General features: G+C 32.5%; 1 long non-coding RNA gene across 1 annotated transcript; it reads right to left on the bottom strand.

The window, feature by feature from the left end:
* Positions 1 to 12650: 12650 nt before the first annotated feature.
* LOC143564952 (uncharacterized) lies at positions 12651 to 14267 on the bottom strand. Its single transcript, XR_013140971.1, has 2 exons — positions 13940 to 14267; positions 12651 to 12821 (listed from the first exon to the last, which is right to left on the bottom strand). It is a non-coding gene; the product is annotated as an uncharacterized LOC143564952 (long non-coding RNA).
* Between the last annotated feature and the right edge of the window lie 2670 nt (positions 14268 to 16937).

Below are 16937 nucleotides of genomic sequence, written 5' to 3'. Positions count from 1 at the left end.
TTATTATTATTATTATTATTATTATTATTATTGTTAATTGCTGTGGATGAGAAGCAGAAGAATGAATGAATCAATTCAACTGGTTTTGTGGCTGCTTCAAATGGCGGGAAATCTGCCGTCAATTGTTTAGATCTCCCTCCCTCCATTATTATTTCTTTTTAAAAATGGTATGTTTTTTTACGGATGTTTTCGTACTCGGATCAGATATCGAACCGGACATCTTACTTGGTCAAATGCTATACTGGATCAATGTTTTCAGACCTGGCCCGGACGTCTTACCGGGTCAAACGTCGGACCGACCCGGAAGGGCGGACCGATGTTTGACCCGGATGACGTCATAAATAATATAAATAAATATTTATATATTTATATGATAATATAAATATAAAAAAATAATTATAACAAAAAAATATTAATAATAGCGTACTTTAATGTTCATTTATGTTTTAAGCATTACTTTTTAAGTATATACTATTTAATTTTTCAATTGAAAAGACAACAAGGAAGCATGGTTAGTTGGCTAATATGTTATTAGTTAAGGCTTTCTTACTTCAAGTCTCCCAGGTTCAAATCCCGGCTTGTCCAAACTCCATTTCATTTTTGATTTAATTAAAAACAAGGATTTACCGGTTCAACCGCCGGTTCACCGGTTCCAGTCTGACCGGAAACCGTCCAACCCGGCCGGGTTGTTAGAAAACAGGTTTAGAGTGCGAACCGGACCGGAATACCAGCGGGTCCCGGTCCGACCGGTCGAGCCGGGCCGGGTTTCAAAACAATAACTGGATGATAGAACCGGAGTACTCAATTTAAAAAACTATTTAGCTATTTTACTTATATTAAATAAACTTAAAGAAATGTAGATTTCTTATTTAAAAACAATAAATGAAAAAAACAAATTTAATGGGAAGAAGAGTATTAAAGTGTTAGATAGGATATTAAATTCATATATGTTAATATGTAGTGAATAAAATATTAGTTAATACTGTCTAAAAGAGTTTGTAAGAAGTTTATTGTTTATATATGACATGGGAGGTCTCAAATTCAAACTTGTGAACTACAAATAATACTTCTTTTTTATAGATAAGTGGTGTGCAATAGGTATAGTATGAAAAATGCATTGTATTAATTTCTACAAATGTTTGTTTACACAGTGTTAAGTTTTAAATTTATAAAATTAATTATCATCTTAACTAAACAACACACAAATAGGCAAGTGTACATATCGTATATGTAAAAACCAAGTATCGATTCACATACACACTTATAGAGTTTTACTACTTAATTGTTGTATTTATTTAACAGGATTAAAGATCATTTTGGTTTTGATTTTTGTTTTGGTTTCAGTAATGAGTTTTAAGGAAAATAAATTAGAAGACAATATTTTTGGGTTTTTATATTTTAAGGTTAAAAGAAGATCAAAGATAAAAGTGTATCATCTTGGTTAAAACTCCTCTTAACTTGTTTAATATTTTATTAGTAGACATGTGATTTTAAACTTCATATGGTGATTAAATGTGAGAATAACATCGTTAGTCATGTTATTCCATGATAATTAAAGAAATAGATAACTCTTGACCTATTTTACTAAAACATCATTTTATGTAAGCAAGTGATTTTTGATAAAGATAAGTTAACTCACTTTAAAGATAACCCAATCCCTTAAATTACCGAGGGGTTGTTTGTTTACATCTGAATGAAACCATTCAGATGTAAACATCTGATTCATTCAGACTGTTTGGTTCCAAACAGAAAAACATCTGAATGATTACCAACCTAAATCACATGTTCAACATAATCATCAAGTAAAACAAAGCTTATTCATAGAAATTAGAAGATAAATGGAGTTTAGCTCATAATGAGCATGGTTATGAACATTAAAAGAGATGAAGATAACAAACACATGATCAAACTAGAACAATCTAACCAAATGTTGATGAATCTTCCTTCTTCAATGGTGATGGATGATGATGATGTTTGATGATGGTGATGATAACCTCCAAGCCTTCAAACTCTCCACAAAACCTTCAATATGAGTGTAAAGTGGGTGTTTTTATAAGATAAACTCGTATAGAAGTTTTCTTCAAGTACACAAAATGAGTGCAACATGCTACACTATTTATAGACTGTCTGGGCACTCAGGCATGGCTCCGTGCTCCATGAGGCACGCCTCTGTGTCTACGCATCCAGTCGTATTAAATGTTCTGTCAGATCGTACATAGTGACTCAGCACGGGGGCGTGCTTCCTGAGGCACGACCTTGTGTTTTTGGGTGTCTGTTATATCTTCTTTTGTCGTTTATGAAAGGTGACCACGACCCCGTGTCCTTTGAAGCACGGCCCTGTGTTAAGCTGTCCACTATTTTATATCTCTTGTAGATTTTTGTCTTTTCTGAAAGGTGAGCACGACCCTATGTTCCCTGAAGCACGGCCCCGTGTTTCCAGAAGCACAGCCCCATGTTCTCAGAAGCACGGCCCCGTGTTTCCTGAAGCACAGCCCCATGTTCTAAGAAGCACAACCCCATGTTCTCTGAAGCATGGGGGTGTGTTTTGCTGTTTTCTTTGGTTTTCTTTGGCTTTTCATTTGTTTCTTCGTTTGAGGCTTAGATTCACCTGAAAATACATTTTAACATGATAAGTAGTTAATTTAACTATATTATACGATAGAAGTTGCAGTTTTTTAAGATTATTTGATGCTAAAAAGATGTATAATTTTATATACATCAAGGACAGAGGCTCATTCAGATCTGAATGAACCAAAAAGAACCTGAGTGAATTGTTCTTGATATTTTAGTAAAATAACCCTTGTATTATGCCTAAAATACCAATTATTAGTTGATTATTAAAGGATTAACCTTGAATTACCAAGTGTTAACTAGCACAACTCTTGAACAATTATAGAACTCATGTAATAACCACTCAAGAGTTGCTTTAGATCGCTTATGTTGCACACTCACTTAACGAGTAATTGACCGATCTTAGCGGATGAACACCAACAATCCGTTTTCACAACATTATTGATAATTCTCATTTTAAAATGGTAAATCACTATTAATATTCCATTTGGTTCATGTAAGTATTATGATTCATGTTTTTCCCCAACCAAGCCCTTACAGGAATGACGATTTCTCGCCTTATCATCAAGCTCTGAATCTTGGCGGCTCTTTAAAAGTTTCTTAAGTTATTCCCCAAACCCTCACAAGAGTGGTAGTTCTGTGACTTATCGTCAAGCTCGGCGTTTGGGGGTTGATTCTAAGGATTCTTAATTTATCAGCCAAGTCCTCACAAGAATAGTGTTTCTTGACTTATCATCAAGTTCGGGGTCTTGGGTCTATTGTAGGCTTCACAAGACTAGCAATTTGTCAGCTTATCGTCAAGCTTAGCACTTGGGGTATCTTTTAGGAGTATTTTAACATTCCTCATTAAGTGATAAGTGCAACCCAATCATTAGTTATTAAAAACCGAACACATGTTTTACAATCATTATTAAACTTCAATTAAGGTTCATTATAAACCAAGATGATACTATGAAATTTTAGCCACTAATAGACATAATGATAATTATCAAAGTAATAGATACAAACATGATTAAATTGAAACAATCTAACCAATTTGGATGACTAATCTTTGATGCTAATGACTTATCCCAAAAGCTTAATCTCCTTAATTTTTAAGGGTTGGATGAATGGAATTGATCCCTTTATCAATGGTGATGAAAGGAAGTGGTTGGAGAGTATTTAATGATCCTCCAATGGTTGTTTAAGTCCATTAAATGAAGGAGAAGAGTATTCAATTTATAGGCTGATCAGACCCTCAAGGCATGGCTGTGTCGCCATTTTTGTCATGTTGCATTAACTGTCAATGTCAGATCGTACAACTCAAGGGTAAGACGGCCGTGCTAAGAAAGGCACAAACGTTTTGAGTTCCACAATAGTTCAAACTTCTCCTATTTTGTCCTTTTCTCTTGTACTGAAGGCATGATCGTGTTTTTCTTTAGAACATTCTATTTTGTCTTTTCTTGTTGCTTTTGATAACATGGGGTGTGTATAGGTTAACATGGTTATGTCTTGATTTCCTGATTTTTGTCTTTACTCCGTATGATCTAGGCATGGACATGTCTTGATTCACCATGGGGTGTGTTGAGTTAGTTTTCATTGTGTATCTCCGTTTTTCTTCGTATTTCAGCTTTTTTATTCCTTAGGACTATATTTACCTATAGATAGAAATTATAAACATTAGTGGTTATTTATTCTAATATAGTTATCGAGATTACGCTTATTTGGAGATATTTTTGTGTTGTAAAGATGTATAAATTCTTATACACCAACAAGTGAGTTATAAATATATTTAGTTTAGATATAATGAGATATAGCATCATTTTTTTCATGAGTTGGTAAGTTATTTCCTAAATAAACAAAAAATGGTCACAGGTTGCATGACTAAAAAAATGATTACTCAAACTGGTATGACCATCAAGCTGGCCCGCTAGTCCAACCACTTGAACTAACTGAAACCGGTTCAAACATATCAAACCGAGCCACCCTTATGCTTGTGTCATGTTCCAACCGTCCAGTCCGTTTGGTCAAGGTTTCAAAACATTGGTTTTCCAGAGAATTTACTTTTGGTGTCATTGTTGATAGAAACCACGTTTTGTGAAAGAAAGAAAAATGTTGTTAATTTTCATAATAAACAAAATGATTGAGTAAATTAATGGGTTTTCAACGTCATGGTGGAGAACACTTTCAAAGAAAAGCGTACATTTAAACTTCATTATGCACCATAAGTTAAGGTTTGCTTTAAAAACCATAACCCTAATATACCATGCTTAATCTTTTTGGTGGTTCTGGTACAAAAAAACGGGATTTTAAACCACGGTTTGTTGGTTGCCATGAGCCGTGACATTGAACCTAGCTTTGTTTATCTTTGTCGCATGTGAGCCTTGTTTGTTTGTTTTTTCACATGTACTTTACAAGTCTTAAATGTTACATACTTCTTTCATGTGTGGGTAGGTTTTATTGCAGACTATATTGTGGGTTAATGTAGGTGGCTGAGTTGAAGGTGGTTGCCAAATACATCATGTGTTGGTGGGTCTTTATACTCCAATGCTGCACGTTATCAAGTTTTTTGGAATGTGTTGGTGGCATACATATTTTGTGTGCGTACATAAACACAACATTCAAATACTACATAAAAATTTATGTTTCATACTAGTGTTGTGAGATCATAAAATAGACCCACAAGTACTTCCTAGTCTAAGCAGTTCTTATTTCTTATTTTTAGTTGAATCTCCTAGCCTACTAGTCATTTTGTAGCAAGGTTGCAAAAGTCGATAGGCGGACCCTAGGCGGCCGACTGAGGAGTTGGGTGTAATCGGAGTACTCGGGAATGGTAAATAAAATGAAAATTATTTTTTGGAAATTATATATATGCCAAATATCATAAGTTTACTAATATTTATAACAAAATAAGTGAATATTAATATAAATAAGATAAATACATTTTTAATACTAATTTATTCTAATAATTGCTAATTAATAGTTAAAAAAAGTGATATTCTTTTTCAATAATATAGATATGAACTATGTTTAAAATTTTAAGTCAAAATCGGCCCAGGTTGACCGACTAGATGTAATTTTGGTTGAGGTTGAGCATCGTTGATCGATTGCTAGTAATTAGGCGGAGTTAAAGAAACTCTCATCGGCGTCATACCTTGCAGCGAGTACTCGGCCTTGTAGACCTACTTTTACAACATTGTTTTATAGTACACATTTTAGTCAATAGCCACTAAAACTTTTAGGTTGTGATCATAAACTATGTGATTGCATTAGACATAAATTTATAACAGAGAACATGATGTGCTACATACGAGTCCAGCTTTGGGATGTTCTCGAATGCAGTTATAAATTGGTTGAAAATCATCTCATAACCACGCTTATTGAAAGTTGGTGTACAGAAACACACATGTTTTACTTCAAGTTTGGGGATACCACAACCACCTTATAAGATGTACAAGTCTTGCGGGGGCTGTCGATTAAAGATGAGTTCATTACAGGGACTGGTAATATATTATCATTTTCTGGACAACAGTGGTCGTGTTATGAAATGTCGAGGATGTGTGTCGAAGAAGGTGATGTCAAGGGACAACAATTGAAGTTGTCTCATATGAGCAATCTATACTCTCTAATAAAAGCCTATAAGTTTTGCCACTTGTCACTCCTACATTAAACCCCACATTTTTAACAAATTTATTTTGGTAAAATAATAGTTATCATTCTTAAAATTTATGCTTCACAATTTGTTAATTTAATATTTACTTCATATTTTTTTTAAACATTTGATATTTATAATGATCTTTTATTTTAAAATTGTTTTAAAGACTATTGTACAACGACTGTATTAATAGTGTTTGACGGGTTTATTGTTTCTTGTATACTGATTATTTATTAAATATTGTATTTTTAAGAACTACCCGTGTAATATACGGGCCTCAAACTAGTAGTGTATATGTTGCTCTTGTTAGTGGTACCTTGAATCCTAATTCTCCGAGTACCAACATATTTTTGCATCTTCTAAGTCATTTACAAGATTTGAAAAAATGCAGGCATGATTAACAAGTCAAGTTTGTTGCTTGGGTTGCTTACAATCGTTTAAAGTCATAAACATTCATGGCCTGAATATATTGTTGAAATTATTTTCATATGGGTGTATGAGAGAATAGCCCTTGTTGCTTTGACACCTTTAATTGAATTTCAAAATGGCAGAGCATATATATACATATGTATATATATATAGGGAGATGATCATGAGAGAACTCTATTTTATGAAGAGAACTAGAGAACTCCTAACTCTAGGGTTATATTTGTAAATTTCCTCCAATTAAACACAACTATCGACGCTTCCCTGTTTGACAGCCTCCATGTGCAACGATCTCAACACAAACCTCCCTTCAATAGAAATTAACGAATGAAAATTGCAGATCATGCCAAACCAATTGTTCTGAACCATAATCATCGATTATTTCAATTGTTTAACACGTCAATTGCAGGTATTTCAATCCGAATAATTAATTCTTTTCCTTTTGTTTTAATCAATAAATTGATTGATAATCTGATTGTTTCATGTATAGATTTGATAGTTTAATTGATTAATCACAAGTTACAACTTGATTAGTAGATAATTGATTGTTAATTATGAGTTTGCCTGAGATTAGGAAGCTAGACCTTTATTTAGCCTAGTAATTGGATTAAGTTTTATGATTTGTAATACATGTATTACATACACTTATTAATATATGGATTAGGTAAATGGCCAACTTGTGTAGTGCATGTGTTGCATACTATATTGTTAGATTTAGAACGCCTACCAACTGTTTGATGAAAAGTGTCAAAGAAAACAACGACTGACAGTCAATGAAACATGTAAATAGTTAATTATGCTCTTGAATGAAAACTGTTGCAAGTTTAAACTTTGATTCATGCTTCTGTTTTTTAAAAACTAATATGATAATCATCGGCTCTATTTTTAATAGGTTAAAGCATAAAGTGAAGAAACGAGATCAACATATCCGCAAATATGGTAACATCATAATGTTTTTTATACATTTAATAATTACTAATTTTGGTTGGGCATGAAAAACTCACGTGTCCCTTGTCTTGGCCCGATACCTGACCCGAAATCAAAATACAAGGGAGATATGACCCGACCAATAATCGAATGTAATATTGCAGCTCAAGGTATCCATCTTTTTTCGGTAAAGGTAGCCGGTTTTTTTTGTCCGCCCCGATTACGCTCACCCCTATTATTTAATATTACATATATGTAATACATGTATTACACATATGTAATTCCTTAGTGTTACATATGTTTATAATACTGTTAGTATTACATATATGTAATAATATAAAAAGTCTTGGCTGATACCTGACTTGAAACTAAAAATACAAGGGAGATATGACCCTACAAAGAACCGTATGTAATATTGCATGTCCGGGTTTCGGTCTTTTCGGCAAGGGTAATCGGGTTTTTTCGGTATGTCCCTGATTACGCTCACCCATATTATTTGGTATTATATATACGTATTACATGTATTACAGATGTGTCATAAAGTATTACGCACATGTAATACTGAGTATTACATATATTTGTGTAAGGCCCCGAACCCGGTAGCCCTACTTTAACGTCGGATTTACTCATAAACACAGTTCTTGCAATCAGAGTTAATTAAAACTTCCGCGGAAACGTTTACTTGAAGCATTCGATACAAAACATTCAATCTCTTCTTTGATACTATAAACAAATCATTATATTTAAAACATCTTTTCTTCCATCTTAAGATGCCAGCCGTTCAATCCATGCCATGTGCCATCCTCATGCTAGTTCTTTGGTCTGATCACCTGCGTGCATACTAAAAGTCTGCTATGCTGAGTGAGTTCTAGTTAATCAAGCAACTTATCATACAACCACTACATGCATCATATACGTATCCGCAGACACGTAGTCCACTATCTAACCTGCTTACATTACCACTTAGCCTCTTATTTACGCCTACCACTTTGCCACCTTGCCACTTTAATAACGTATAACGTTATGCCACTTTGCCACTTTAATAACGTATAACGTTATGCCACTTTGCCACTTTAATAACGTAAAACGTTATGCCACTTTGCCACTTTAATAACGTATAACTTTATGCCACTTTGCCACTTTAATAACGAAGGCACGTATAGGCTTACCCTACCACGTACTATCATTATGCCACTAACACTCTTACTAGACTCTTGCCACTTCTAACACGCTCTACTTCTACTTGTCTACAACACGCTTCATATCATTTACATAATAAGCAAGTCACATCAACAATCATACACACATAATAACGATGGCACGTACAGGCTTTCCCTATCACGCGCTCACGTTATGCCACTAACACCCTTACTAGACTCTTGCCACTTCTAACACACTCTACCTCTACCTGCCTATATCACACTTCATATCAGTTCAGTATTTACGTAATAAACAAGTCACATCATAACATTCATACACACTATCAACCACTTGGAATTTACTATCCTTGGCGATACGTGCAATATCCGAAGATCGTTCACGTACCGACAAGCATTATAAAATATATACCTCGTATAACATCTATAGCATACACTTACCACTTAAGGTAAGTGTATTCACACTTCACATCGAGTATGCACACAGCCCCGAAAACATAACAAGGAAATGGGGCTAGAAACTCACCTGAACTCTGCTTCTTCCTCCGATAGTTGTAAATCCCTTCTTTAACTGAGCTCGGCTGACTGTATAAGTTACTCGTATCAATACTTGTCTGATTTAATCTGGTGGCCTAGTATTAGATTACTTTGACTTATCGTTTTAATTTATTTTCTAAGCGAACTTGACTTTAGGCGATGTTAAACCTTAAGCGAACTTAGCTTTAGGCGAAGTTAAACCTTAGGCGAACTTAGCTTTAAGCGAAGTTAAACCTTAGGCGAACTTAGCTTTAGGCGAAGTTAAACCTTAGGCGAACTTAGCTTTAGGCGAAGTTAAACCTTAGGCGAAGGCGAACTTAGCTTGCAGGCGAAGTTCATCAGGCAAACTTAGCTTGCAGGCGAAGTTGTCGGCTGCAGCTACTGTTCGTCCTTAATCATCTTCGTTTCTTAACCAAACAACTCGATTTAGGTATCCACGGAATCGTCTGACCAGCGCCTACAAACCCCAACCATCAAATCGGCCTAACATCGATGTTTAAGGGGTGCGATTTAGGCATATAGGTTACGGGTTCTTTTATCAATCGATTAACCCATCAAATCGTAACCATTTTCAGTAAGTTTAGCTTTGTTGGATTCGTTTTTACCATACAAACACAGATCTATCATTTCTATACTAATCCAAACCTAAACGAACAAGTTCTCGATATAAACGTACCGTAAATGAGTCGAACTACGAACACGAGCTGGTTTTGTTGCTTTGGTTCGTCACGACGATCTAGCACCAACGAGCTCGGGTCCTCGCCTTTGGATCTTGGTTCGGGTTGTGTGTTTTGGGGTGTGTAGAGATTAGGATGGATAAATGGATGGAATGGAAAGGATTGGGGTTTAAGAGGGTATTTATACTCCCTTAAGCCCATGGACCGAAGGCCCATATTTCCTTTTGGTCCATATCTAATCCCATCTAATTATCCTACTAAGTCTTCATATTTTGCTATTATTATTATCGTTCCACTAACTCGTTTATTTCACCCGACAAAATAATATATTAAATATTTTACTTTAGAAATTTCGGGATGTTACAATTTGTGATATTGGTAGTGTTACAAATACTTTATAATACTAATAAGGAATATTGGTTTTTAATACTCTCAACTTTCCCTCATTGGTAGATAGCACTCCCAACTTTCGATTTGTCACCCACCACTTCCAACTTTCACCCTATTTTCCTGTACCACTCCCCGTCTAAATGAACACTAACCTCGTTAATGTTTTGGACTAAAAATGTCATTCGAATTAGTTGAGGGGGTAAAACATAAATTTTATTTTTAACACACAACCTCCATTTCTGGTGACCTCGTTTTTCCGGCGACCTTGTTTTTTACGGCGACCTCTTTATAATAATAATAATAATAATAATAATAATAATAATAATAATAATAATAAAGATATGTAGTGTATTATGCAGTTTTGGAGCTAACTTATTATCATATTGTTGATATGTGGTATGCCAGTTGTCGTTTGAGCTTTATACAGATAAAATCTTGTTCCTAGGTACACAAAATAACCATTACAATCATCCTTTTAGGCGAACTACTACGCGACAGTGCAAACTCTACACCATCAAGTAACGAGCGTACACATAAATCAGGCGTTGAGGCAAGTATATTAGTCAGATGGAATAATAAAGAAATAGACGTGGATGTTTATTGACGAGGACTGCTTTTTTTTTGTTTAGATATTTGTACTAGAAAAATACATCGGGTTATGAATTCTTTTATATTTTTGGTAAATATTATGTAGTGCAAAGATATATTGCTTAGAAACTGTATGTAAAATATATATTGCGCATGTGTAATACATATATATAACATTGACTTGAGGGTATGATAATATGATTTGAGTATGAACAACCCCATCCTACTTATATTAAATTTTGTATTCATTTTTTTAGACACCATTTAACACCCACAAACAATTTGGCAGAAAAGGACGTCATCTTATTTACATGTGATATATTTTATGGTTCTCCTTTGGTTTTAGTAACTCCTTTTTTGTTTGCGAAAAATGCGTTTTCTTTTTCTTGGTTAATTCGTTGATGTCAAATCTTCATCACCCGGTTATATCTTAAGTTAAACAGTTAGTGTTTATACATAATACAAATGTAGTGCATATATGTAATACAACAATAATACGTATATGCAATATAGTTAATACAAACATATAATGGTGTTTAAAAAAATTGTGTAATGGAAATACTATATATATTCAATGTATATGTAATACATTAGTATTGCGTATATGTAATGCATGAGCGTTGTATAACTTATACAAAAAACATATTCTAAATTGGTGTCCTCTTCGTCGTCATTTTCCTCTTGAGGCTCCTCAAGCATGTATTCCACTTCCACTAGTGTTATTTGTTTTGCTTTTTGTGACCTTTTGTGATCTTTGCGTCTAGATATATGTAAGATTATTAATACGAACATATATAATCACAATAATATATGCATTATATGTAATAAAATATCCAAAGCGTAGCATCAAAATTGTTTTTGCACGGCTGTTGTCTGAATCAGTCTCGCTTTCATTGTCTAAATAACTTCCCATGTTTCACTTTTTGCTTCTTTTTTTAGCCCCCTTGTTTTCATTTCTATATCATATATGCAATGTCTAAATATCAAACAATATTCAAATATTTAGACAAACATAACTGCAACATTTATGAAGAAAAAATTAACATTATATTGGTTTATGATTCAGGTACCAATAACTGATTGTACAACTAAAACAACAATAAGATTTATTCAATATGTGAATATAAGTAATGCATATACATATTACACTAACGATACAAATAAAGCAATGCATATGCGCACTACATGGAGTCCGCATTAATGTTTAATACACCATATCCGCGTAAACGTTCGACTCATCGGTAACGCGTATGTGCTATATGCGGAAACGTATAAGACGAATTTAGTACTGTATCTACATAAATTGGTAGTGCATAGGTGTAATACAACATATAATGCTCATGTACTCACCTTCATTGCTTTTGGATACGTCAACATCCAGTGTTCCACGTCTCAAAACGCATGCACGTTTTGATGATCTCGATACAACTTTTGCTGTAAAATGTATGAAATATCATATGTATATAATACATGTTAACAAGTATGTGTGCGTTTGAGAGTTTTTTACCTGGACTTGCATCCTCAACGTCGGACGATATTCCTTGATTCGATGTCCTGCTCCTTTTATGCCCTATGATCGTGACTTCTTTGATTTTTCTATAGGTGTAAAAGAAATAAATGAACGTATAAAATAAAAAAAATAAAAAAAAATATACACTTGACCATTTCATGCTTTTAAAAATAACGAAAAAAAATAAATAAACGTTATAACTTACCTGTTTTTGTAACTGCAGCCGGCTGTGTTTTACTTTTTTCTTTTGCTATATACGACTCTTATCCTTTTTACCACATGATCTGTCTGCTCGTCATTATCCACTATAGGTACTTGTATTGGCCTTCCGGTTTCAGCGACTGTTTCGTTCCGTTTGCCTTTCTTTGTAAGTTTTAAATTGTCATCTTTTTTTTTGTTAATACCTGTATAAATTATGTCCACGTGTTAGTAAACGTGATAAAAGTTTCATATATTTGCATGTACATATACCTAAACAAACACCATACAATTCCTTTCTCTATTCATGTTATAATGTAACACACCTATGCATTTATATACATTTTATGACCATGTAAGACAACATTAAAGTATATTTACGAACTTATCTATAAAACGCTCAACCAGTCAAGGTAATTATGTGTTGCATATATGCAATCGAAAAAAATAGTAAATTTTCATCAACGTTTTATTGCTTGGTTAAAAAAAATATATACATATATAACATAGTACAATGCGTATGTGAAACGGTATATGCAAAATAATGTTCGATCTACTAATGACTCATGTAACAACCAAAAATATCATATGTTTGTTTCGATTATGTGTAATATACTAATGACTCATGTAATACATATGTGCAATCACACGTATACGAGCTATTAACAACATATTGTTACCCGATTTTGAGATATAAATCACGAAAAACAGAGTATAATGCGTATGTGTAGTGGTGTACACAAAATAATGTTTGATTCACAACAAAAAACGCACAGTAAAATCATACGTTTGCTTCGATTACGTGTAATATACTAATGAATCATGTAATACATATGCGCAATCACACGTATACGAGCTATTAACAACATATTGTTACCCGATTTTGAGATATAAATCACGAAAAACAAAGTATAATGCGTATGTGCAGTGGTATACACAAAATAATGTTTGATTCACAACAAAAACGCACAGTAATATCATACGTTTGCTTCGATTACGTGTAATATACTAATGAATCATGTAATACATATGTGCAATTACACGTATACGAGCTGTTAACCACATATTGTTACCCGATTTTGAGATATAAATCATGAAAAACAGAGTATAATGCGTATGTATAGTGGTATACACAAAATAATGTTTGACTCACAACCAAAACGCACAGTAATATCATATGTTTGCTTCGATTATGTGTAATCTACTAATGAATCATGTAATACATATGTGCAATTACACGTGTACGAGCTGTTAACCACATATTGTTACCCGATTTTGAGATATAAATCATGAAAAAACAGAGAATCGGCTATTGAATGATTACCTGGTAGTGTTATTCGGCTTCGATTGTGTGTTCTTCGCGTTTAATCGGCTGGATTTAATTGTGTTCGTCTAGTTTGAAGAAACCCTAGGTTTTGGGATGATCGATTGATGTGTGTGAGATCTGGAGAGAGAGGGGAGAGATAGAAAGTGATGGTTTTGGGCGGGTTTTTGTTACTTTGGTAATTCCTTAATTGCCCCTTTCCTAATAAACACGGGTCTTGTTATCAGATTCTTTTTTTTTTCAATTTTGATTAGGTGAAATTAATGGAAATAATAGAGTTCTCTAGTTCTCTCATTTAGAAGAATTATCTCTATATCCCACCCCTATATATATATATGTATATACAGGGGAGGGTTATCCTAAAAATAAGTAGTTTCCTAAGAAGACTAGGAATAAATCATAGCCATTGGATCATGTTAATCAATGGTTGAGATTTAAATTTACCAATAACCGACATAGTTTCCTAAAATTACTCTTTAATCATTATAACCGTCATAGTTTCCTAGATCTGTTCTTTCACCATAATTTATAATGCCAAATGTTAAAAATTTATTGGTTCTTACCATTCCTAGGAAACTCCTTATTCTTATTTGAACCCTTTTCTCTCTCTATATATATATATAGGGAGAGGATCATGAGAGAACTCCATTTTATGGAGAGAACTAGATAACTAATAATGAAGTATTTTTAATTTAATTAAAAAAATATTTTTAATTTTTTTTCTTTCATCCTTATTATATGTTGTTATTCTTCACCACAAAAAAAATAAAAAAAATAACGTTGTAATGCATATATGCAATACATCGACTTTTTTTATAATGCATATGTGCAATAGTGTGCATTTTGATATTTGAAATATTGTTGAATAACATATATATAGTTGTTTGTATTGTATATTTGCAATAGTGTTATATTATATACAAAAACTAAAAAAAAATCGATATAGTGCATATGTGCATTAGTGTTGTATTTCATATATGCAATAATTTGTTTTGAATACAATTATTAGTGTCGTATGATGCAAAACCAAAAAAAAACATCCATAGTTGTATAAAGCCAGATGCTAGATTCGATTCATGGTAGCCAAGGTAACAACTAAATAACTTATAGCACTCCACACAAAGAATAGATCATGAGTTTGTTCAAAAAATATATCTCATATACAAAATTCTAGGAAATTTCTTTACGGCACCAAACTTCTCAATTATACTAATCAGATAATATAACAATATTGTTGTATGGCATGCATGTAAATATGTAATATAACACTGCTACATACATGTAATATAACATGACTGCATACAGGCCCGTCCCCGAGAATGATAAAAAACAAGTTAGGCCTCGTGCGAGATTAAATTTCGGCCTCCTCCTTATAATAGAAACTCATCAATAATTACTATATATATTAACTAGGTTATGTACCCGTGTGTTATACAGATTGGACAACTTAAATTTTGTAAGTGATAACTTTTGATAAATAAAGTTGGGTAATACATGATTAAGTAAGTATGAAGTTAAATTATAACTATTATTCACAAACTTAAAAATAAATCATAAATCTCCAATACTTCGTTCGATACAACAATAGATAATACACTAAAAATATGAGAGCAACTAAAGTAAAATAGCATTATGAGAACATAAATGGTACAATCGAAACAATATGAACCAACCACCAATAGAAGAAAACGTTCGATTAGTTAAAGAATGTACAATAAAGGATAATCAATAAGGTTTTGATCAACAAAATATGGATAGAAAGAAAGATATTACGGTTACATGTGAAAAGAAAGTGGGTCAGGTTCAATTAAAGATCCACGTGTTTTTAACATTGAACCCGTTGAATAATGAAAATGTTCAGTTTATAAAAATGTTTTATAAATAAACCTAACGTATTTTAAATATAAATTACATTTTGTAAAAACAATCAGAGAAATCGTTAAACAAAAAATATATAAAAAGAACTTTAAAAAGTATGTATAATTAATAGGAGATAGGGGCGGGAAGAAAGAATCATAATACATAAGAGATTGACATGTGATATGAGAAAACTTGTATTTATTATATAGTGTATATACACACACACACACGCATACTTATTCTAATAAAAAAATAATTGGGACACATGTCACTTGGAAATTTATTTCTAGCCTAATCCCGCTCAAACTATTTCCTATTTTTAATGAAAACGTTTTTATTCATTGTAATCAAAACATATCAATTCATCCTTCAATTAAATAACTAAATGCCTAAATTTTATGGTTAAAAAATATGCGGGTATTTATGCTTATATAATCAAAATATTTATATATTTAATGAAATCGTATCTTCCTTTTTTATTAAATCAATTTATATACACTTTTAAGTGTAGGAGATGAATGTTGTAAAATTCAATGAACAATATTTGTAGATTTAAGATGATAAGGGCAAAAAGAAATTTTAAAGAATAACAATTTTGTTCTCACATATTCCTTCAACCTTCATGGATACATGGGATTTCATCCATCTCTTTCGAAATCATATATACGTATATATTATAATTTTAAAGAAATGTAGATGTCAAATTAAAAAAAACATCATTTTACATTAATTACAAGACATGACATTGTTATTTTAATTCAAATACAAAAACATACAAAGACAATCAGAGATGAATGAAAATTCAAAACATGTTTATAAATTATACTATGAGTACAAATAACACATGTTAATTAAAACATAATACTCTAATGAAATTAACATAAAAATGTATTGTCTTATACTCATTTTGCATAACTAATTTGACAACAAATATAAACAATATGTGTGTGTGTGTATAATTAATGAGTATCATAGTTTTTTATGATACCAGTTTTTTGTAATCTTCAATTTCAAACAAATATTATAGATAAACACACGACTGACAGCGGAGCCATAAGAATTTGATACATAAACTTTCTTTACGAATGATAAAAAAATATAATAAAAGTTAAAAATTATTGTATGTGGTACGTAAAAG

Source organism: Bidens hawaiensis, unplaced genomic scaffold (genome assembly GCF_021521415.1).
Source record: "Bidens hawaiensis isolate Kalapana, Puna unplaced genomic scaffold, B.hawaiensis_p1.1 tig00022183_1, whole genome shotgun sequence".
Taxonomy (NCBI): Eukaryota; Viridiplantae; Streptophyta; class Magnoliopsida; order Asterales; family Asteraceae; genus Bidens; species Bidens hawaiensis.
This window is presented reverse-complemented; position numbering and strand designations above follow the sequence as displayed.